The following is a 21,468-nucleotide window of genomic DNA, read 5'->3' as shown; positions in this document are numbered from 1 at the left end:
ATTCATGATACTCATTTTGACTGGGGTGAGGTGGTATCTCATTGTGTTTTTTATTTGCATTTCTCTAATGATTAGTGAGGTTGAGCATTTTTTCATATGTCTGTTTGCCATCTGTATGTCCTCTTTAGAAAAATGTCTCTTCATGTCCTTTGCCCATTTTTTAATTGGATTGTTTGTTCTCTTGGAGTTGAGTGAGTTTTTTAATGAATTTTGAATATTAACCCCTTATCGAATATATCATTGGCAAATATCTTCTCCCATTCAGTAGGATCCCTTTTTGTTTTATTGATGGTTTCCTTTGCTGTGAAAAAACTTTTTAGTTTGACGTAATCAAATATGTTTGCTTTTATCTCTTACTTCCCTTGCCTGAGGGGATATATCAGTAAAAATATTACTCCGGGTAATGTCTGTAAAGTATCTTCCTATATTTTCTCCTAGGAGTTTTATAGTTTCAGGTCTTACATTTAAGTCTTTAATCCATTTTGAATTTATTCTTGTATATGGTGTAATGAGGTGGTCCAGCTTCATTTTTTTGCATGTGTCTGTCCAGATTTCCCAGCACCATTTATTGAATAAACTGTCTTTAACCCACCGTAAATTCTTGCTTCCATTGTTGTAGATTAAATCACCATATAGGCATGGAATTATTTCTGGGCTCTCTATTCTGCTCCATTGATCTATGTGTCTGTTTTTATGCCAATACCTTGCTGTTTTGATCACTGTGGCCTTGTAGTATAATTTGATGTCAGGTATCGTGACACCTCCCTCTTTGTTCTTATTTGTCAAGATTGCCAAGGCTATCTGGAGTCTTTTATGGTTCCATATAAATTTTGGGGTTATATCTTCTATTTCTGTGAAAAATGTATTTGGTACATTTAGGAATTGCGTTGAATCTATATATTTCCTTAGGCAGTATGGACATTTTAACGATATTAATTCTTCCTATCCATTAGCATGGTTTGTATTTCCATCTATTTATATCTTCTTTAATTTCTTTCTTCAGTGTCTTATAATTTTCTGAGTATAGATCTTTTACTTCTTTTGTTAAATGTATTCCTAAGTATTTTATAGTCTTTGAAGCAATTGTAAATGGGATTGTTTTCTTAATTTTTCCTTCTGATATTTTATTATTGGTATATACAAATGCAACTGATTTCTGAATATTAATTTGGTATCCTGTGTTTTACTAAATTCATTTATCAGTTTTAATAGTTTTTTGGTGGAGTCTTTAGGGTTTTCTACATGCAGTATCATGTCATCTGCATATAATGATCATTTTACTTCCTCCTTAGCAATTTGGATGCCTTTTATTCCTTTTCTTTTTTTTTTTTTTTTTTTTTGTCTGATTGCTGTGGTTAGAACTTCCAGAACTATGTTGAATAAAAGTGGAGAAAGTGGGCAGTCTTGCTTTGTTCCTGATCTTAAGGGGAATGGTTTTAGCTTTTCCCCACTGAGTATGATGTTAGCTGTGGATTTATCATACATGGTGTTTATTATGTTGAGATATGGTCCTTCTATTCCCACTTTCTTAAGAGTTTTTATCACAAATTGCTGCTGGATTTTGTGAAATGCTTTTTCTGCATCTATTGATATGATCATATGATGTTTATTTTTCATTTTGTTTTTGTGGTGTATCACATTAATTGACTTGCGGATGTTGAACCACCCTAGCATACCAGGGATGAATCCCACTTGATCATGGTGTGTTATCTTTTTAATGTATTGCTGAATTCTGTTTGCTAATATTTTGTTGAGGATTTTTGCATCTATGTTCATTAGGGATATCGGCCTGTAGTTTTCTTTTTTTGTCTGATTTGGGGATCAAGGTGATAGTGGCCTCGTAAAAAGTGTTTGGGAGCCTTCCCTCCTTCTGGATTTTTTGGAATAGTTTGAGGAGAATAGGTGATAATTCCTTTTTGAATGTTTTGTAAAATTCACCTGTAAAGCCATCTGGTCCAGGGCTTTTGTTTGTTGGGAGCTTGTTGATTACTGAATCAATTTCCTAGTAGTAATCAGTCTATTCAGGTTTTCCGTTTCTTCTTGAGTTAGCCTTCGAAGGTTGTATGCTTCTAGAAAATTGTCCATTTCTTCCAGATTGTCTAATTTGTTGGCATATAGTTGCTCATAGTAATTTCTTAAATTTTCTTGTATTTCTGTGGTGTCTGTTGTCACTTCTCCTCTTCCATTTCTGATTTTATTAATTTAGGTCCTCTCTCCCTCTCTCATTTTTTTTTTTTTTTTTTTTTTTTTTGATGATGATGGCTAAAGGTTTGTCGATTTTGTTTATCTTCTCTAAAAACCAGCTCTTGGTTTCATTGATCTTTTGTATTGTTTTTTTGTTTTTTGTTTTTGGTCTCTTTTTCATTTATTTCTGTTCTGATCTTTATTATCTTCTTCCTTGTACTCCCTTTGAGCTTATTTTGCTGTTCTTTTTCCAGACCCTTAAGTGTAAGCATAAACTGTTGATTTGTGATTTTTCTTGTTTCTTTAGCTAGGCCTGCATTGCTACAAGTTTCCCTTTTAGGACTGTTTTCGCTGCATCCCATACATTTTGGGTCATCATGTTTTCATTTTGGTTTGTCTTGAGATATCTTTTGATTTCTTCCTTGATCTCATTGTTGACCCATTCGTTATTTAGTAACATGTTATTCAGCCTCCATGTTTGTGTGTGTCTTCCAGTTTTTTGTTTTTTTTCCTGTAGTTGATTTCTAATTTCATAGCACTGTGGTCAGATAAGATAATTGGTATGATTTCAGTTTCCTTAAATTTATCAAGACTTGTTTTGTGGCCTAACATGTGGTCTATCTTGGAAAATGTTCCATGTGCACTTGAGAAGAATGTGTATTCTGCAACTTTGGGGTGAAATGCTCTGAAAATATTGATTAAGTCCAACTGGTCCAGTGTGTCAAATAAGGCCGTTGTTTCCATATTTATTTTCCATCTGGAAGACCTGTCCCTTGTTGTCAGAGGTGTGTTGAAGTCCCCTACTATGATAGTGTTACTGTTGATCTCTGTCTTTATGTCAGTCAATATCTGTTTTATATATTTAGGTGCTTCTATGTTGGCTGCATAGATGTTTACTAGGGTTATGTCCTCTTGTCGGATCGATCCCTTTATTATTATGTAGTGCCTATCTTTGTCTTTTAATATATTCTTCATTTTAACGTCTATTTTGTCAGATATAAGTATTGCTACTCCAGTATTTTTATCATTTTCATTTGCATGAAGTATCTTACTCCAACCCTTCACTTTGTCTGTGTCTGTCTTTTGATCTGAGGTGAGTCTCTTGTATACAGCATATGCAAGGGTCTTGCTTTCTTATCCATTCATCCACCCTGTCTTTGATTGGAGCATTTAATCCATTTACATTTAAAGTGATTATTGGTAGGTACATAGTTATTGCCATTTTTTTTTATTTGTAGTTAGACTGTTTTCATCTTCTGCTTACAAAATCCCTTTTAATATTTCCTGCAATGCTAGCTTGGTGGTAAACAATTCTTTTAGCTTATTCTTTTCTGGGAAGCTCTTTATCTCTCCTTCAATTTTAAATGATAGGCTTGCTGGATAAAGCAATCTAGGTTGTAGCCCTTTGTTTTACATCACTTTGAAAACCTCCTGGCACTCCCTTATGGCCAGTAGTTTCTGTAGAAAAAGCATTTGATAGTCTTATAGGAGTTCCCTTGTATGTAACCTGCTGTCTTTCTCTTGCTGCTTTTAGGATTCTCTCTTTGTCTTTAACCTTTGCCATTTTAACTATAATGTGTTTTTGTGTGGACCTGTTGGGGTTCATCCTGGTTGGAACTCACTGTACTTCCTGGGCTTGTATGTCAGTTTCCTTCACCAGGTTAGGGAAGTTCTCATTCATTATTGCTTCAAATATGTTCTTGATCCCTTGCTCCCTCTCTTCACCTTCTGATATTCCTAGGATGCACATATTGTTGTGCTTCATGTTATCCCAGAGGTCTCTTAAACCATTTTCATTGCTTTTATTCTTTTTTCTTTTTGTTGTTCCTCTTGGGTGATCTCTGCCAACTTGTCTTCTACGTTGTTGATTCGATCCTCTGCCTCATCTAACCTGCTGGTAATTCCTTCAAGTGTGTTCTTTATTTCAGTTATTGTATTCTTTAGTTCTAACTGGTTGTTCATTATGATTTCTCTATCCTTTATGTCCTCACTAAGCTCTTTAAACATTCTTATCATCAGTGTTCTGAATTCTGCCTCTGACAGGTTGGTTACATTTATTTCATTTTCAAATTATGGAGGTTTCTTCTGTTCTTTTATATGGGACAGGTTTCTTTGTTTCTCCATTCTGGCTGACTCTGTTTGCTTTTATGTATCCCTTAGGGTTCTTGTTTTTCGCTGGGTGATCTTATGTAGTATGTGTCCTTTATATGTGACTTGTACCACTTCCCTGTTCTCCTGTGCGTGTGCTCCAAAGGTAACCCTTGTGTTGTGTATATTGTCCTGTTAAAGTTGAGCTTTAATTGCTTTTGGCTTATCAGTAGGTGGGATTGACTGATAGGCTGACTAGTTGTGAGACTTGGCTCTCCCCACAGTGGATGTTCTGCTGCATGAGGGTTGACTGCTGAAATGAGGCTTGGCCCCTATGGATTCTTGTGCCTGTAGAGAATTCCTTCTGGGTATGTCATTTGTAGGTCAAACCTGGTACTACTCTGGTTTGGTCTGGAGTTGACCTCTGGGTGTGTTGAATATTTTGCTTCTTGGGCTGGGCCCTGCTATAGGGTAATTTCAGTACAAAGCAAATCACCAAGCACAGCAACAACAACAAAGAAGAAACCAAATACACTCACATGTAAAAACAACCAATAACTCACACTCAACACAGGCAAAAGTATCAAAAATATAAAAATAAAACAAAACAGAAGAAACAAGCAAAAAATAGCAGTGCCAGTTTTGGCTTAAGCCCACCAAGTAATCTCCAGGTTGTCCTCTGCTGTACCAAAGAGTCCTCTGCGTCTTGTGCAGGCAGAGCCGGCCACCTGGTGCCCAGAGTGACCCTGGCACTGCAGTTCTAGATGAGTGGGACTATGGGGTCTTGATGGTAGTTTTTACAAAGTCATTGCAGTTTCTGCTCTTGCCTGCATATGTGAGCACTGAGAGTAACAACAGCCAGCCCTGTGCCCAGGTCTCCTGTCTTAGGGCACTTCTTCTGTGTGTGTGTGTTTGTGTGTGTGTGTGTGTGTGTGTGTGTGTGTGGAGGGTGGGAGATTTCTGAGCTGCTGAAAGCCCAGAGCTGCCTCTGATGCCTGCTGCTGACCTCTGGGTGTATTTCTGCAGCTGTAATTGCCCTGCCTTAGGAAGGCCAGAAAGGGTGGGGGCTGGGGATGGATGGGTCTTCTCTCTCCCACTGCAGCAGTGTCACACTCTTCCCAGCCTCTTATGTGGGTCACAGCTGCAAACCGGTCTTCCCAGATCCTGAGCACCACTACTCCTCTGTAATCTGACACTACTCCTCAGTTCAGTGGCCAGCTTGAGTCTCTGGAAGGGCGGGGACAGGATTGAGAGAGTGAGGGTATGTTCCCAAGTATGGTGTTTCCTTCCTTTGTTCAACCTAGTGCCCAGCTAGAGGTCTCAGCTGAGGTTATTACCTCAAATGCTGGATATGCTTCTCTCTCGGCAGAGAGATCAGCTGTGGGATGCAGGGAAAGAGCCCATCTCCTGGCTCTTGTGGTCTCTGTTCTGTCTTGGGACCCCCTGGGTCTCTGCAGCCGTGGATGCAGGCCACGTCATCTCCACTCTGCTCCCTTCCTTCTTCCCCTGCTCACCCAGTTTGCCCACCTTCAAGTAATCCTTGTACGAATCTCTTAGCTGTTCTGTGTAATGAGCAGAGTCCTTTGATGGGTCATAGATGTTCAATTTGTGGTAAGTTCGGGAGGAGAACTCAAGAAGACCACCTCGCTGCCGCCATTCCTATCTGGAGTCTTTTTAATGGTGTCATTTCTGGCTTATACAGAGAATATTTACACAGATCTCAAGGTTTCTGGTATTCTCCTACTGAAGAACTCTCCCTGGAAATATGATTAAGGTATGACTGCATACCTTGTACTTAATAGGTGAACGCCATTTCCGTCTTCCTGTCTGTGGACAGGAATGGTGTCCGTTTTCTATTATTTTAGGCAAAGTACAGTGTTAGACTTCTAAATACACTCAAGAGTTGACTCCAGGCTATATTTAATGAGCAGAGAAATAGAAATCTCAGGTGTTTGAGTTAATATATTAAATAGAACTTAGGTGGGTGCTACCATATTAATGAACTTAACATGACCAAATTTTATTTTCTTCTCTCTGGTCAAAATGCTATGTTATCCTTTTTCATACATGAACTCTAGGTCTCTTCCATACACTTAGGAAGATCCTGTAACTCTTCTGATATATAAACTATCTCCTCCTGAGCAGACCCTCAGATTTTCCCCAGGACCATGTTGGGATATATGCGTAGGTCTTATTTTGTGCCTGGAGCAATGAGGGTGTGTGCTTAGAGGCAACTGCCCTAGGTGAAGTCCTCTAAAATGCTTTAAGCAGAAGGCTGGTTTCTTTAGATGGGGGAGAGTTTGGCGATTTTGGAGAAACATGGTCCTCAACCTCTGCTGTCTAATCAAATGATCTTATGCTAAGTCTCAAGATCTCAACCAATTCCAACCAATGCCCTAATATTACCATAGGATTTGACAAAGCAATGCATCTCTACATCCAGCACAACTGAGTATTGGATCGATGTTCAACCATATTTCCCAGTGGCTACATAGGTAATGGATTCCTTTGTGGTCTCTAGAGAAGCTTTCTGAGATTCTCCACCAGTATCCTCAGTTTTAAGGGTACTGAATGTTTAAGGGACTAAATGTACCCTCAGTTTTAAGGGCACTGAATATTTAAGGGACTGAATGTTTAAGCCTGTAACCTAGTGTTCTTTAATAAGTTTTTCAACCCAGTCAAAGACAACCAGTCTACAATCTTTATACTCACCATTACTCCACTCAATCAATTAGCTATCATAACCTCCCAACTCATTTTCGTATACTGACATTCCATCACAGACACCCATCAATAATTCTTTGAGGAAGTGTAATGACACTAATGCTTTAGATGATCAGTGTCCCATTGTCCCTCTGGAAGAAGGATATCCATGTCTCATCAAACCCAAAAATCTCAACTGAAGGCTTATGTTCTGGGGCTCTTTCTGATTAAAAAGAATGTTTTATCAGTAAGAATTTAGGCTAAAAATAGAAGGAATAACCTGAAAATATTCTGAAGAGAATTTAGTGAATGACCTACCTATAGATTGTTCCTAATTGAATGAAAAAGGGATGTTGAGATACTCAAAGGTAAGCAAGTTGGAAGAAAAGTTATTATTAGGACTGTGGGGGCCATAGGAATGCAGTGTTATCAAACTTAGAGCTGGAGCATGGAGAAAGGGCTTTTTCCCCATTCAGGCTGTATGAAAACTTGTACCCAGTTAATGGAGCCAAGTGGAGAAGCAAAGTCAGGTTTTGAAGGCAAGTATTATCTTGCAAAATATCTGTTTACGAGATGTTTGCATGCACCAGACATTTGTGGCTCCTTCTCTATCAAGGTTCTTAGGTTTCTCTGCTCAAATGCCCCATCCTATGTATCATGGTCTTGTTTCTAATTTTGGGTCCTATAGAAGAGCTGTCTATTGTGCATTCATCTCTTACAGCTCCATCATGCTTGCAAGTGATTCATGAACCTGCTTTTGGCACAGTTGCCTATTGCAGCAAGAGGTGAGGAATTAAGGCTCAGCACTTCCTGCATTCAAAGTCGGCTCACAAGAATATGTTTTTATCATGTTTAAAGACTTCTAGGTCATTTAACAAAGAGCAAACTCCACAATCCTTGTTAACATTACCCCTATGCCATTCAAGTGATAGGCTTGCTGTTTGCCTTTGTACCTTCACATCATCCTAATTCACAAATTGGAATGCTTGGAAGGTTTTCAAGAATTATACCCCAGGCAATGGGGCTCTTTTTATTCTCTGACAATCAAGTGATTTAACATCTGTATCCTCTCCTGTGTTTCTATTTTCTAGTACCACTTCTGTACCAATTGCTTTAATATGGGTAACTCTCAGAAGTGTGGATTAAGACAAATACTTGAGTACAAGTATTTTATTTGAGAGTTGATGCCAGAGTAGAAGATTGGGGAAGGAGAAAGAAAGTGATAAGGGAAAGCCTTTTTAAGGTATATATTTTTAAGGTGATCAACATGACCAAAGAGGTGCTCTACACCATATAATCTCCTGAGACTCAGAGAATGCATCCCAGTGTAGTTTGACTATTGGAGGCTACAACACTGATTCACTGGCTCCTGTCTCTAATTGGTCAAAATTTCCCTCTGAGGATGTTACCATATACTTCTGGGCTATACTTGCTTGAGTACACAGTAAGATTAGTTGGCATGAGAAAGCCAAGGGACACAAAGTGGGAAGATGCACAGCACATACTTAAGGTAATGGGTAATGTGCTGTCAGCAAGAAATGTCTGAGCTTCCTTAACTGTCCATCCCAACTGAAGTTAATAATGAATAGAAAGCTAGCAACCTCCCTGCTCCTGTGTCAGAATAAAGGGTTGCTAGAGACCATGGTGCACAAGAAGGTGGCAAGGGTAAGGGTGCCCCATGAGCCCCTATCCGTGGCCTTGTACTACTTCAAGGACAAGATGGTCATCAATGACAAGTATGGCCAGCAAGAAGGGTACTGTGGTTTCACCCAGGATTTTGAGGAAAAGGATGGCTACAAGTTGCATGTTAAGAGTTAAGATCAAGTTTGTAGACAAGATGAACCAGAAGCTCACATCCAAGATTTTCTAGTAACTGTCCCATCACTTCCATGGGAAGGGCTCAGGTGGATGAAGAAGCTGCATGAGCAGGCACCCCTGAGGAAGATGAGCTCCAACACAAACACCTGGGTATCTGGGTTTATTTCATGAGAAACAAAAGGCCCAGAAGATACCATACATCGTGCTCTGTGGCAGTAGCAACAACATCTACACCAGCATCCATCACCATGTGAATCAAACCTTTCATGTCTGCTCACCTCTTCAAATTTAATTAAAGTTTCCTTATGTTTTCTCCCCGGTCATGGTGCACATTCCAGGATTAGTCCCCAGAGGAGGGGTAGGTCATTCAGGTAGGATCTCCTGCTGTGCCACCATCAGACAGGCTTGGCTCTGCACCGCACCTTCAGCTGTGTGACCCCAGACATGCCAATGAACCTCTATGAGCCTCACTTTTGCCATTTGAAAAATCAAAACACCCATTCTTTATGGAACATTTTATGTAGATCAAATGGCCATGGTTAGGTACTCAATACGTCATTTGCCTGAAACGGGGGTAAGCAAACCAAGTGCATTCCAACCACTTAGTTTTTGGTCACTGCTAGGTGAGAGCTGGACATCAAATAACATAAATTATAAAAAGGATTGTTTTTAAATGTACCCAGGATTTGTTTTAAACAGGTACAATAAGTCAGACAAGGAAATATCTGTCACAAAGGAAGAAGTTTTTATACTCACAGATCTCTAGAAACAGGAAGCACATGCTATGGGAAAATGGTGGGTTGGTCAGGAGGCACAGTAAGCAAAGGGAAAACATGAGTGAGAGCCTTTACTGTAGTTACCACAGGACAGGAAGGCTAGGCAGGGTAAACAGGCTCAGTATTGGCTAGTTTGAATGATTTCAGTGGGTTCTGTGGTAAAGGGTAGTTGTAGTACCTGGTTCTAGAGTGATTAGGGCAAGGGAATAGTGGAACAAGTGTGAGAGCCCTGTGAGAACCAGTAAAGGATATTAACACCTTACCAGACATATCATTTGCAAATATTTTCTTCCATTCCAATAGGTTGCCTTTTCATTTGTTTACTTTGCTGTGCTGAAGCTTTTTGGTTTGATATAATCCTACTAATTTATTTTTGCTTTTGTTGCCTGGGTTTTTGGTATCATACCCCAAAATGTGTTACCAATGTCAATGAGGTTTTCCCTATGTTTTCTCTAGGAGTTTTATTGTTACAGGTCTTATGTTTAAGTCTTTAATGCATTTTGAGCTGTTTTGTTTTACATATGTAAGGTAACAGTCCACTTGCATTCTATGCATGTGGAGACCCAGTTTTCCCAATACCATTTATTAAAGAGACTATCCTTTCCTAAATTTGTATTTGCAGCACTCTTGTCAAAGATTAGTTGGCCACACATGCATGGGCTTATGTCTGAGTTCTCTATTCTGTTCCAATGTTCTGTGTTGTTATCCAGTACCACACTGTTTTGATTACTTTAGCTTTATAATAAAATTTGAAATCAAGAAGTGGGATGCCTCCAGATTTGTTGTTCTTGTTCAAAATTGCTTTGACTATAGAAGTCTTTTATGGTTCCATATGAATTTCAGATTTTTTGTCTATTTCTGTAAAAAAAAATTCCATTGGAATTTTGACAAGAATTGTATTGAATCTGTAGATCACTTTGGGTAGTATGAATGTTTTAACAATGTTAATCCAATCGAACACAGGATATCTTTCAATTTATATGTGTCTTGAATTTCTTGCATTGATGTTTTATAATTTTCAGCATACAGCTCTTTTACCTCCTTGGTTAAACTTAGTCATAAATACTTTATTCTATTTGGTTCTATTGTAAATGGGATTGTTTTCCTAATTTCTTTTTCAGATAGTTTGCTATTAGTGTGTAGAAATGAAGCTGATTTTTGTATGTTGATTTCATATCCTGGAACTTTACTGAATTATTTTATTAGTGCTAACAGTTCTTTGGCAAGGTCTTTATGGTTTTCTATATTCATATATAAGATCAGGTCACTTCAAACAAATATAACTTTACTTTTCCCTTACCAATCTGGATGCCTTTTATTTATGTTTTTTATTCTTACCTAATTGTTTTGGCTATTACTTCTAGTACTATGTTGACTAGGAGTGGTGAAGGGCCCCTTGTCTTATTCCTGATCTTACAAGAAAAGATTTCAACCTTTCATCACTGAATATATTAGCTGTGGGCTTATCATACATAGACTTTACTGTGTTGAGGTAATTTCTTTCTATACCTAACTAGTTGAGAATTTTTATCATAAAAAGATGTTGAATTTTGTAAACACTGTTTATGCATCCATTGAGATGATCATATAATTTTAATCCTTCATTTAATTGATGTGGTAATCATATTTATTAATATGTGTATGTTAAACCACTCATACATCCCAGGGGTGAATTCCATTTGTTTATGGTGTATGATCCTTTTAATGTGATGTTGAATTTGGTTTACTAGCATTTTGTTATAATAGTCAATTATGCTAAAAACAACTTTACTTTGATTGAATACAAAACCATACTTTGACTTCTGCCCCCATTTTATGCTATCGATATCAGCATTTATACCTTTTTGTGTTGTGCATAGTTTAACAAATTATTGTAGTTATCATTATTTTACTTTTTTTAATTTAACTTTTATACTAGAGTTAAAAGTGATTTATGCACACCATTACAATATTCAGAGTATTCTGAATTTGACTATATCCTTATCTTTAGAATGATTTTTACACTGTCATATGTTTTCATGTTTCTAATTAGTACCCTTTAGTTTCAGCTTGAAGAACTCCTTTTAGCATTCTTGTAGAGCAGGTCTAATTATGACAAATTCTCTAAGCTTTTTGTTTGGGAAATTCTTTGCTCATTTCTGGATAGCTTTGCCAGGTATAGTACTCTTGGTTAGAAGTTTTCCTTTATTCTTTCAACGCTTGGAAAATATCATCCCTCTTAATCCTGGCCTTCAAGGTTTCTGATGAGAAATCCATTGATAGTTTTATGGGAAACCCTTGTATGTGACAAGTCACATTTCTCTTGCTATTTTCAAAATCCTCTGTAATTGTCTTTTGAAATTTGGTTATAGTGTGTTTTAGTGAAGACCTCTTTATTTTTTTTTAATTAAAGTTTATTGGGGTGACAATTGTTAGTAAAGTTACATAAATTCATAAATTTCAGGTATATAATTCTGTATTACATCTTCTATAAATTACATTGTGTGTTCACCACCCAGAGTCAGTTCTCCTTCCATCACCATATATCTGATCCCCTTTACCCTCATCTATCAACCCCCTCCCCCTTTACACTCTGGTAACCACTAAACTATTGTCCATGTCTATGAGTTTTGTTTTTTTTTCATTTGTTTGTCTTGTTCTTTTGTTGTTTTTGGTTTATATACCACAGATCAGTGAAATCATATGGTTCTCTGCTTTTTCTGTCTGACTTATTTAGCTTAACATGATAATTCAAGATCCATCCATGTTGTCACAAATCTTCCTATTTCACCTTTTCTTACTGCCTAATAGTATTCCATTGTGTATATATACTACGACTTCTTTATCCATTCGTCTGTCGAAGGACATTTTGGCTGTTCCCATGTCTTGGCCACCGTAAATAAAGCTGCAATGAACATTGGAGCACACTTGTCTTTATGGATAAATGTTTTCAGATTTTTTGGATAGATACCCAGGAAAGGAATTGCTGGGTCATATGGTAATTCTGTTCATAACACACTGCCATCCATAGCGGCTGCACCAATCTGCATTCCCACCAACAGTGTATGAGGGTTCCTTTTTCTCCACAGCCTCTCCAACACTTGTTACTATTTGTCTTGCTGATAATAGCCATTCTAATCGGGGTGAGGTGATATCTCATTGTGATTTTTATTTGCATTTCTCTGATGATTAGTGATGTTGAGCATTTTTTCATATGTCTATTTGCCATTTGTATGTCCTCTTTGGAGAAATGTCTCTTCAGATCCTCTACCCATTTTTTAATTGGGTTGTTTTTCTGTTGTTGAGTTGTATGAGTTCCTTGTATATTTTGGATATTAGCCCCTTATTGGAGGCATGGTTACATAAATCTTCTCCCATTCAGTTGGTTGCCTCTTTATTTTGTCGATGGTTTCTTTTGCTGTGCAGAAGCTTTTAAGTTTGACATAGTCCCATTCATTTATTTTAGTTTTTATTTCCATTGCCTTTGGAGTCAAATTCATAAAATGCTCTTTGAACCCAAGGTCCATAAGTTTAGTACCTATGTTTTCTTCTATGCAGTTTATTGTTTCAGGTATTATACAAACTTTTTGACTCATTTTGAATTAATTTTGGTACATGGTGACAGATAGCCATCTAGTTTCATTCTTTTGCATGTGGCTTTCCAATTCTCCCAGTACCATTTATTGAAGAGGCTGTGTTTTCTCCACTGTATGTTTTTGGCTTCTTTGTCAAAGACTATCTGTCCATATTTATGTGGTTTTATTTCTGGGTTCTCAATTCTATTCCATTGGTCTATGTGTCTGTTTTTCTGCCAATACCATGCTGTTTTGATTATTGTTGTCCTGTAGTGCAAGCTAAAATCAGGCAGTGTGATAACTCCAGCGTTGTTCTTTTTTCTTAGGACTACTTTGGCTATTCGGGGTCTTTTATGGTTCCAAACGAATCTGATTATTTTTTGTTCTATTTCTTTAAAAAATTCCATTGGGATTTTGATGGGGATTGCATTAAATCTGTATATTGCTTTGGGTAATACAGCCATTTTAACTATGTTGAGTCTTCCCATCCATGAGCATGGAATGTCTTTCCATTTCTTTGTGTCTTCTTCAATTTCTTTTAAAAATGTTTTATAGTTTTCAGTATATAGGTCTTTCACATCCTTGGTTAAGTTTATCCCTACGTATTTTATTTATTTATTTATTTTATTTTATTTTTTTTTTGCAATTGCAAAAGGATTGCTTTTTTATTTCTTTTTCTGAGATTTCATTGCTAGTATATAGGAATGCAATGGACTTTTGTACGTTGATTTTGTAGCCGGCAACTTTACTGCATTCGTTTATTGTTTCTAATAGCTTTTTGGTGGAATCTTTAGGGTTTTCTCTATATAGCATCATGTTATCTACAAAGAGTGACAATTTAATTTCTTCATTTCCAATTTGGATGCCTTTCCATTCTTTATCTTGCCTGATTGCTCTGGCGAGGACTTCCAACACTGTGTTGAAAAGCAGAGATGATAGGGGACAGCCCTGGAGTGTTCCTGAATGTAGAACAGAGGGCTTCAGTTTTTCGCCATTAATTATGAAATTAGCTGAGTGTTTGTCATATATGAACTTTATTATGTTAAGGTATTTTCCTTCTATATCTATTTTATTAAGTGTTTTAATCATAAATGGATGTTGTATCTTGTCAAATGCTTTTTCTGCATCAATTGATATAATCATATGATTTTTGTCCTTTATTTTGTTTATGTGATGTATCACTTTGATGGATTTGCGTATGTTGAACCATCCTTGTGACCCTGGGATAAACCCCACTTGGTCATGATGAATAATCTTTTTAATGCATTGTTGCATTTGATTTGCTAGAATTTTGTTTAGGATTTTTGCATCTGTATTCATCAGAGATATTGGTCTGTAGTTTTCTTTTTTGTGTTATCCTTACCAGGTTTTAGTATCAGGGTAATATTGGCCTCATAAAATGAGTTAGGGACTACTGTCTCTTCTTCAATTATTTGGAAGAGTTTCAGTAGGACAGTTATTAGATCCTTTTTGAAGGTTTGGAGAATTCACTTGTGAAGCCATCTGGTCCCAGACTTTTGCTTTTAGGAAGGTTTTGGATGAATGATTCAATGTCCTTATAGTGATCTGTCTATTTAGATTTTTCAGTTCTTCATGATTCAGTCTAGGAAGGCTATATGTTTCTTAGGACTTGTCCATTTCTTCTAGGTTATTGAATTTGGTGGCATATAGTCCTTCATAGTATTCTTGGATGATCCTTTTATTTCTGTGGCATCTGTGATAACCTACCGTCTTTCATTTCTGATTTTGTTTATTAGTGTCTTTTCTCTTTTTATCTTAGTGAGTCTAGCCAAGGGTTCTGTCAATTTTATTAATCTTTTCAAAGAACCAGATCTTTGTCACATTAATTATTTCTATTGTCTTTTTGTTCTCTATTTCATTTAGTTCTGCTCTGATTTGTATTGTTTCCTTTCTTCTGCTGACTTTGGGTTTCATTTGTTCTTCTTTTTCTCATTTTTTAAGGTGTAACCTGAGGTTATTTATCTGGGATTTTTCTTGTTTCTTGAGATAGGCCCGTAATGACATAAACTTCCCTCTTAAAACTGCTTTTGCTGCATCCCCAAAATTTTGGTAGGATGTGTTTTCATTCCCATTTGTTTCTATGTATCTTTTGATCTCTCCTCTTATTTCTTCTTTGACCCTATCATTCTTTAAAAGTATGTTATTTAATCTCCACGTATTTGTGGTTTTTCCTGCTTTCTTTTTGCAGTTGACATCCAATTTCAAGGCCTTGTGATCAGAGAATATCCTTGGAATGATTTCAATCTTCTTAAATATGCTGAGGCTAGTTTTATGTCTCAATATATGGTCTATACTTGAGAATGTTCCATGTACACTAGAAAAAAATGTATAGTCTGATGTTTTAGAATGAAGTGCTCTATAAATGTCAATTATGTCCATTACATCTAATGTGTCATTTAGGGTTCCTATTTCTTTATTTTCTGTTTGGGTGATATATTCATAGCTGTCAATGATGTATTTAGGTCCCATACTATAATTGTGTTTTGGTCCATTTCTCCCTTTAGTTCTGTTAGTAGTTGCTTGGTATATTCCAGTGCTCCCTGATTGGGAGCATAAATATTGATGACAGTTATGACTTCTTGTTTTATAGTCCCCCTTATCATTATGAAATGTCCATCGTTTTCTCTTGTTACCTTATTTATCATGAATTCTGTTTCATCTGACACTAGTATGGATACACCTGATTTTCTCTGGATACCATTTGTTTGGAGTGTCAATTTCCACCCTTTCACTTTGAGTCTATGTTTGTCCTTGTGGCTGAGATGTGTCTCTTGGAGGGAGAACACGGTTGGGTTTAGTTTTTTGATCCAATCTGCTATTCTGTACCTTTTTATTGGTGAGTTCAGTCCATTTACATTTAGGGTGATTATTGATATGTGAGGACTTCCTATCATTCTATCTTTAGTTTTTTGGTAAGACTGTGTCTCCATTGTTTCCTTGCTTTTTTGTTGTTGTCTATTATTTCTGTGTGTTGGTATTCTATGATTTTTCCTTCTGTTTCTTCTTTTATTGTGTTATATATTTCAGTTCTCAATTTTTTTTTGAGTGATTACCATAACCTTATGTAAAAGAAAGTTTCATATTTAAAGTATTCCATTTTCTTCAGCATGCTTACTTTCTCCATTCCCATATTTTGGTTCAGGCCTTTACTCTCCCCCCTTTTATGTTTTGGTTGTCATAAATTATCCCTATTTATGCTGGTCGAATAGCCTCCTTCAGTATTTCTTGTAGTGCAGGTCACGTGTTAGAAAATTCCCTCAGCTTCTGTATGTCTGGAAATGTCTTTATTCCTCCTTCATGTCTAAAGGATATCTTTGCTGGGTATATTATTCTCGGCTCATAATTTCTCTCTTTCAATAGTTTGAATATTTGGTTCCACTCCTTCCTGGCTTGTAGAGTTTCTGCTGAAAAATCTGATGATATTCTAATGGGCTTTCCTGTGTAGGTTACCGTCTTCTTTTCCCTGGCTGCCTTGAGGATTCTTTCTTTGTCGTTGTGTTTTGACAGCTTCAATACAATATGCCTTGGAGAAGACCTGTTGAGGGTGAGGTAATTAGGTAGTCTATTTGCTTCTTGGATTCGAGGATCCAGTTCTTTCCACAAGTTTGGGAAGTTCTCATCGACTATTTGTTTGAATATACTCTCTGTTCCCTTCTTTCTTTCTTCCCCTTCTGGTATATCCAGTTTTCTTATATTGCTCTTTCTGAAGGAGTCAGAAAATTCTTATAGAGTTATTTCACTTCTTTTAAGTCTCAAGTCTCTTCTTCCATCTGTGTCATTTCCAGATTTCTATCTTCAATGTCACTGATTCTTTCCTCATCTGGTCAACTCTACTACCTAAGCTGGCTATTTCATTCTTCATTTCTTTTATTGAATTCGTAATCTTCAGAAATTCTATTTGGTTCTTTTTTAAAATTTCAATTTTTTGGTAAAATGTTCATTTTGTTCTTTGAATGTGTTTCTGAGTTCATTAAACTGCCTGTCTGTGTTTTCTTGTATCTCCTTGAGTTTATTCATAACAGCAATCTTGAATTCTCTGCATTTAAGTCACATATTTCCATGTCTCTAAGTTCATTTTCTGGAGACTTTTCATTTTCTTTCTGAGCTGTCTTGTTACCTTTGTTATTCATAGCAATTAATGATTTATTTATTCTCTTCTTAGACATCTACAGGAGTGGGTTCTGCAACAGGTTGATACAAAGAAGTCTGTCTTTTGTTTTCCATTAGGTGTTTGTAGAATGTTTAATTTTCTCTCCTAATGCAGCCTTTTATTCTCTCTCACATTGTAGTGTTGTATTCTCTGCACTATTCCAGCTTCTCACACAATGGGGTGATTCCCTGGATGGCAGGCTTCTCCTCTGTGAACAGTTTGCCTGGGTCATATGGTGCCACCTCCTTGGGTTATGTGGAGAGCTTTTGAAGTTCCAAAGCTCTTCCTATACCAGATTCAGAGCCCATGTGTTTCAGCAGCTCTGTTTACTCCTGCAGGGATCCACCCAGATAGGTGTGGATAGGGGTGGGGTGGGCTGTAAGAGGTGGCCCAGAGTATTGGCGAGGACCACCACCATAGCCAGTCCTGCTTCCATATCTCCCTTCCCTTTTCTGGAACTAGTTGGGCTGCAAATCTGTGTCTGTGGACCACAGTTCTCAAAATTGCAAATATTCTGTTATTTTGATCTGACACTGCTACTCTTCCCCTTCTAGCACTAGGCAGGTGGCAGCGGGGCGGCGGGGGAGGGTAGGGAGGGGGCGGCTAGGTTCAGCGCCTAAGGCTTCCATTCCCTGAAGCAGTGAGGGCTTAAACCTCCATTGTCAGCCTTCTTCCCTCAATCTTTGCTCCAAGGTCTCTGCCGTGAGCGTTGGGTTCAGCCGTGTTATATTCTGTCCCCTCAGCCCTGTGGGCCTTAAGCAGAGCCCTAGCAGTCTGAGTTCTTCCCTCTCCCACAGCTGTGATAGTTCCGGAATGCAGTGAGCTCAGAGCACTGAGCTAGGTCTGCATCCAGTGCCCACTAGGTCCTGTCTTCGCACTTCACCTTTCCCTCCTCCCCCACTCGTGCAATTTGCCCACCTTTAGGTGATTTCAGTAGTGCACCTCTTAGTCTTTCCTATCTGCTACGCAAGGAGTCCTTTGTGGAGTTATAGTTGTTCAATTTGTTGTAAATGTCGGGAGATTTCAAGAGACTCACCTCATGCCACCATTTTTATGATGTCACTTCTTAGATATAGCCCTGGGCTTTTCTTTATGTGAGTTTTTTAATTACTGACTCAATAGCCTTATTTGTTATTGCCCTCTTTTCAGATTTTTATACATTTTAAAAATTTATTCTTGGTAAGTTATATATTTCTAGAAATTTATGCATTTCTTCTAGATTGTCAATTTATTAGTTTGTAGTTGTTCATGATAGTCCTTTATGATCTTTTTTTATTTCTATGGCACCAGTTGAAATGTCTCCTCTTCCACTTCTGATTTTACTTAGTTGACTCTTCTTGGTTTTTTTCTTATTTAGTCAATAAGGGTTTGTCAGTTTTGTTTATCTTAAAAACAAAACAAACAAACAAAAAAAAACCACCTTTAATTTTATTGAGTTTTCTATTCTTTATTTGATTTATTTCTGCTGAAATTTTTATTATTTCCTTCCTTCTATTAATGTTAGGCTTAGTTCTTTTACTAGTTCACTGAGTAATCTAGGTTGTTTATTTGAGATCTTTCTTCTATTTTAATGTTGACTTTCATTGCTATAATGTTCTCTTTTAGTACTTCTTTTGCTGCATCCCATAAGTTATAGTACATTGTGTTTCCATTGTCTTTAGTCTCAAGATTATTTTTATTTCCCTTTTGATTTCTTCTTTGACCCAATGGTTCTTCAAAAGTGTGATTAATTTCCATATATTTATTAGCTTTTCTATTTTCCTTTTGTTATTGATTTATAATTATATCCCATGTGGTTGGATGAGATACTTGAAATGATTTCAGTATTCTTAAATTTGTTAAGACTTGTTTTGTGACCTAATGTGAGATCTATACTAGAGAATGTTCCATTGTGAGGACATGTGTTCTGATGCTGCTGGGTAAAATGTTCTGTGTATACCTGTTAGGACTATTTGAGCTATAGTTTTGTTCAAGTCTGCCATTTCCTTATTGATATTCTGTCTGGATTATTGAAAATAATATATTGAAGACTCCTTCTATCATCGTGTTGTTATCTATATTTGTCTTCAGATCTACAAATGTTTGATACACACACACACACACACACACACACACACACTAAGGTTGGATGCATATATATTTATAATTGTTACATCTTCCTGGTGAATTGTCACTATTATCATTATGTAATTACCTTCATATAAGTAGCAATTCTGGCTCTCTTTTGGTTACCTATTTCATGGAATGTCTTTTTCCATCCCTTCACTTTCAGCCTATGTGTGTCCTGAAATGTGAAGTGACTCTCTTGTAGACAGCATTTGGTTGGCTAGTGCTTTAATGCATTTATCTACTCTATATTTTTTGATTGTTGAATTTAATCCACTTTTTTTCTCAGAACTTTAACTATATCACTCCAGTCTTTCCTGGCCTGCAAAGTTTCTGCTAAGAAATCTGCTAAGAGTCTTATTGGTGTTAACTTGTATGTGGTGAGTTGCATTTCTTCTGCTGCTTTAAAATTATCTTAGTCTTTGAATTTTGACAATTTAGTTATAATTCCTCTCAATAAAAACCTCTTTCAGTTCTACCTATTTGGATTCTTTAGGCTTGATGAATCTATATGTCCATTTTCCTCCCCAGATTTGGAAAGCTTTTAGTCATGCTTCCTTTAAATAAGATTTCTACCCCTTTCTCTGTCTCTTCTACTTTTTGGATTTCCAAAATGTGTATACTTTTTCACTTACTGGTATTCTGTAAGCTCTGTAAGCTTTCTTCGTTCTTTTCCATTCTTTATTTTTATTTCTCTGATTGGATAATTTCAAATGATTTGTCTTTCAATTCACTGATTCTTTTTTCTGCTTGACTGAGCCTGCTGTAGAAACTCTCTGTTGATATTTTGTGTGTTCAGTTCAGCTCCAGAATTTGTTTGATTCCTTTTGTATAGTTTCTGTCTCTTTGTTGAATTTCTCATTTTATTCATGTATTTTTTTCTTACTTTAATTTAGTTGTCTATCTGTCTTTTCTTGTAACTCACTGAGATTTTCAAGATGATTATTTTTAATTCTTTGTTAGGTATTTTATAGATCCACATTTCTTTAGGGCCAGTTGCTGGAGCTTTATTTTGTTCATTTGGTGGAATCATGTTTCCCTGATTCTCCATGATCCTGGTAGCCTTGTACTGGTATCTGCACATGTGAATAAATAGTCACGTCTCTCAGTCTCTATAGACTGTGTTCATCATGAAAAGCCCTTCACTAGTCAGGCTGACAAAAAATTCTGGCAGGCTGGTGGTAGAGTTTGCAGGTGGGCTGGCTGGCAGGGTCCATGTAGGCCCAATGCCAGTGTCTGTGGGGGGAAGGTCAAATGCAAGTTTCCATGAGTGGATAGTCCTGGTGCTAGGTTGTGTGAGCAGATTGGACTGGTACCAGTATCCATGGGCAGGCAGATCTTCTGCCATGGAGTCAGAGGTCAGCTGTTGAGATCCATGTGCTAATAGTTGACAGCCCCTACCCTTTTCTGTGTTTTTAGCTGCCCCCAGGCAATCTAGCCATTTAAATTCCCTCAGTGTTCTGGGTGAGGTACAATAAAAGTAGGTCTCTTAACTAGCTCCCCAAAAGGCTGAGGAACTTGGATGTTAACTTTGCTCTCTTTCCTCCATTGGAGAACTATTGGCTGAAGGGAGCTCCCTTGGTTCATGTGCTATTCTGGCTTAGGGTACAGGTGATATTGGTAAAGTGAAACTGTTCTTCTTAATCTTCTTAATGCATCTTTTCTCTTTTCTGTGCTCTAGTTGAGTGCTGTAACCTCTCCCCTGGATTCCAGAACCCTCTCATGAAGGCATTTTCATGGATAGTTGTTAAATTGGTGTTAAAGTTGTATAAGTGGACCCATACAGTTAAACCGTGTTGTTGAAGGGTCAACTATATATTGAGATCACATATTCTAACAAATGCTGGTACATGAAGGGTCATAGAAGCACTATTAAGAATAGCCAAAAAAGTAGAAACAACCCAAATGTCTATCAACTGGTGAATAAATAAACAGTGTGATGCATATCCCTATAATGGAATGTTATTCAGCCATACAAGGGAACGAAGTGCTGATACATGCTACAACTTGGATGAACTTGGAAAACATTATGCTAAGTCAAAGAAGTCAGACACAAAAGTCACATATT

The sequence above is a fragment of the Rhinolophus sinicus genome, chromosome 3 (genome assembly GCF_057876585.1).
Source record: "Rhinolophus sinicus isolate RSI-liver-muscle chromosome 3, RSI-T2T, whole genome shotgun sequence".
Classification (NCBI taxonomy): Eukaryota; Metazoa; Chordata; class Mammalia; order Chiroptera; family Rhinolophidae; genus Rhinolophus; species Rhinolophus sinicus.
The sequence above is the reverse complement of the archived record's forward strand: the minus strand, read 5'-3'. Positions refer to the sequence as shown.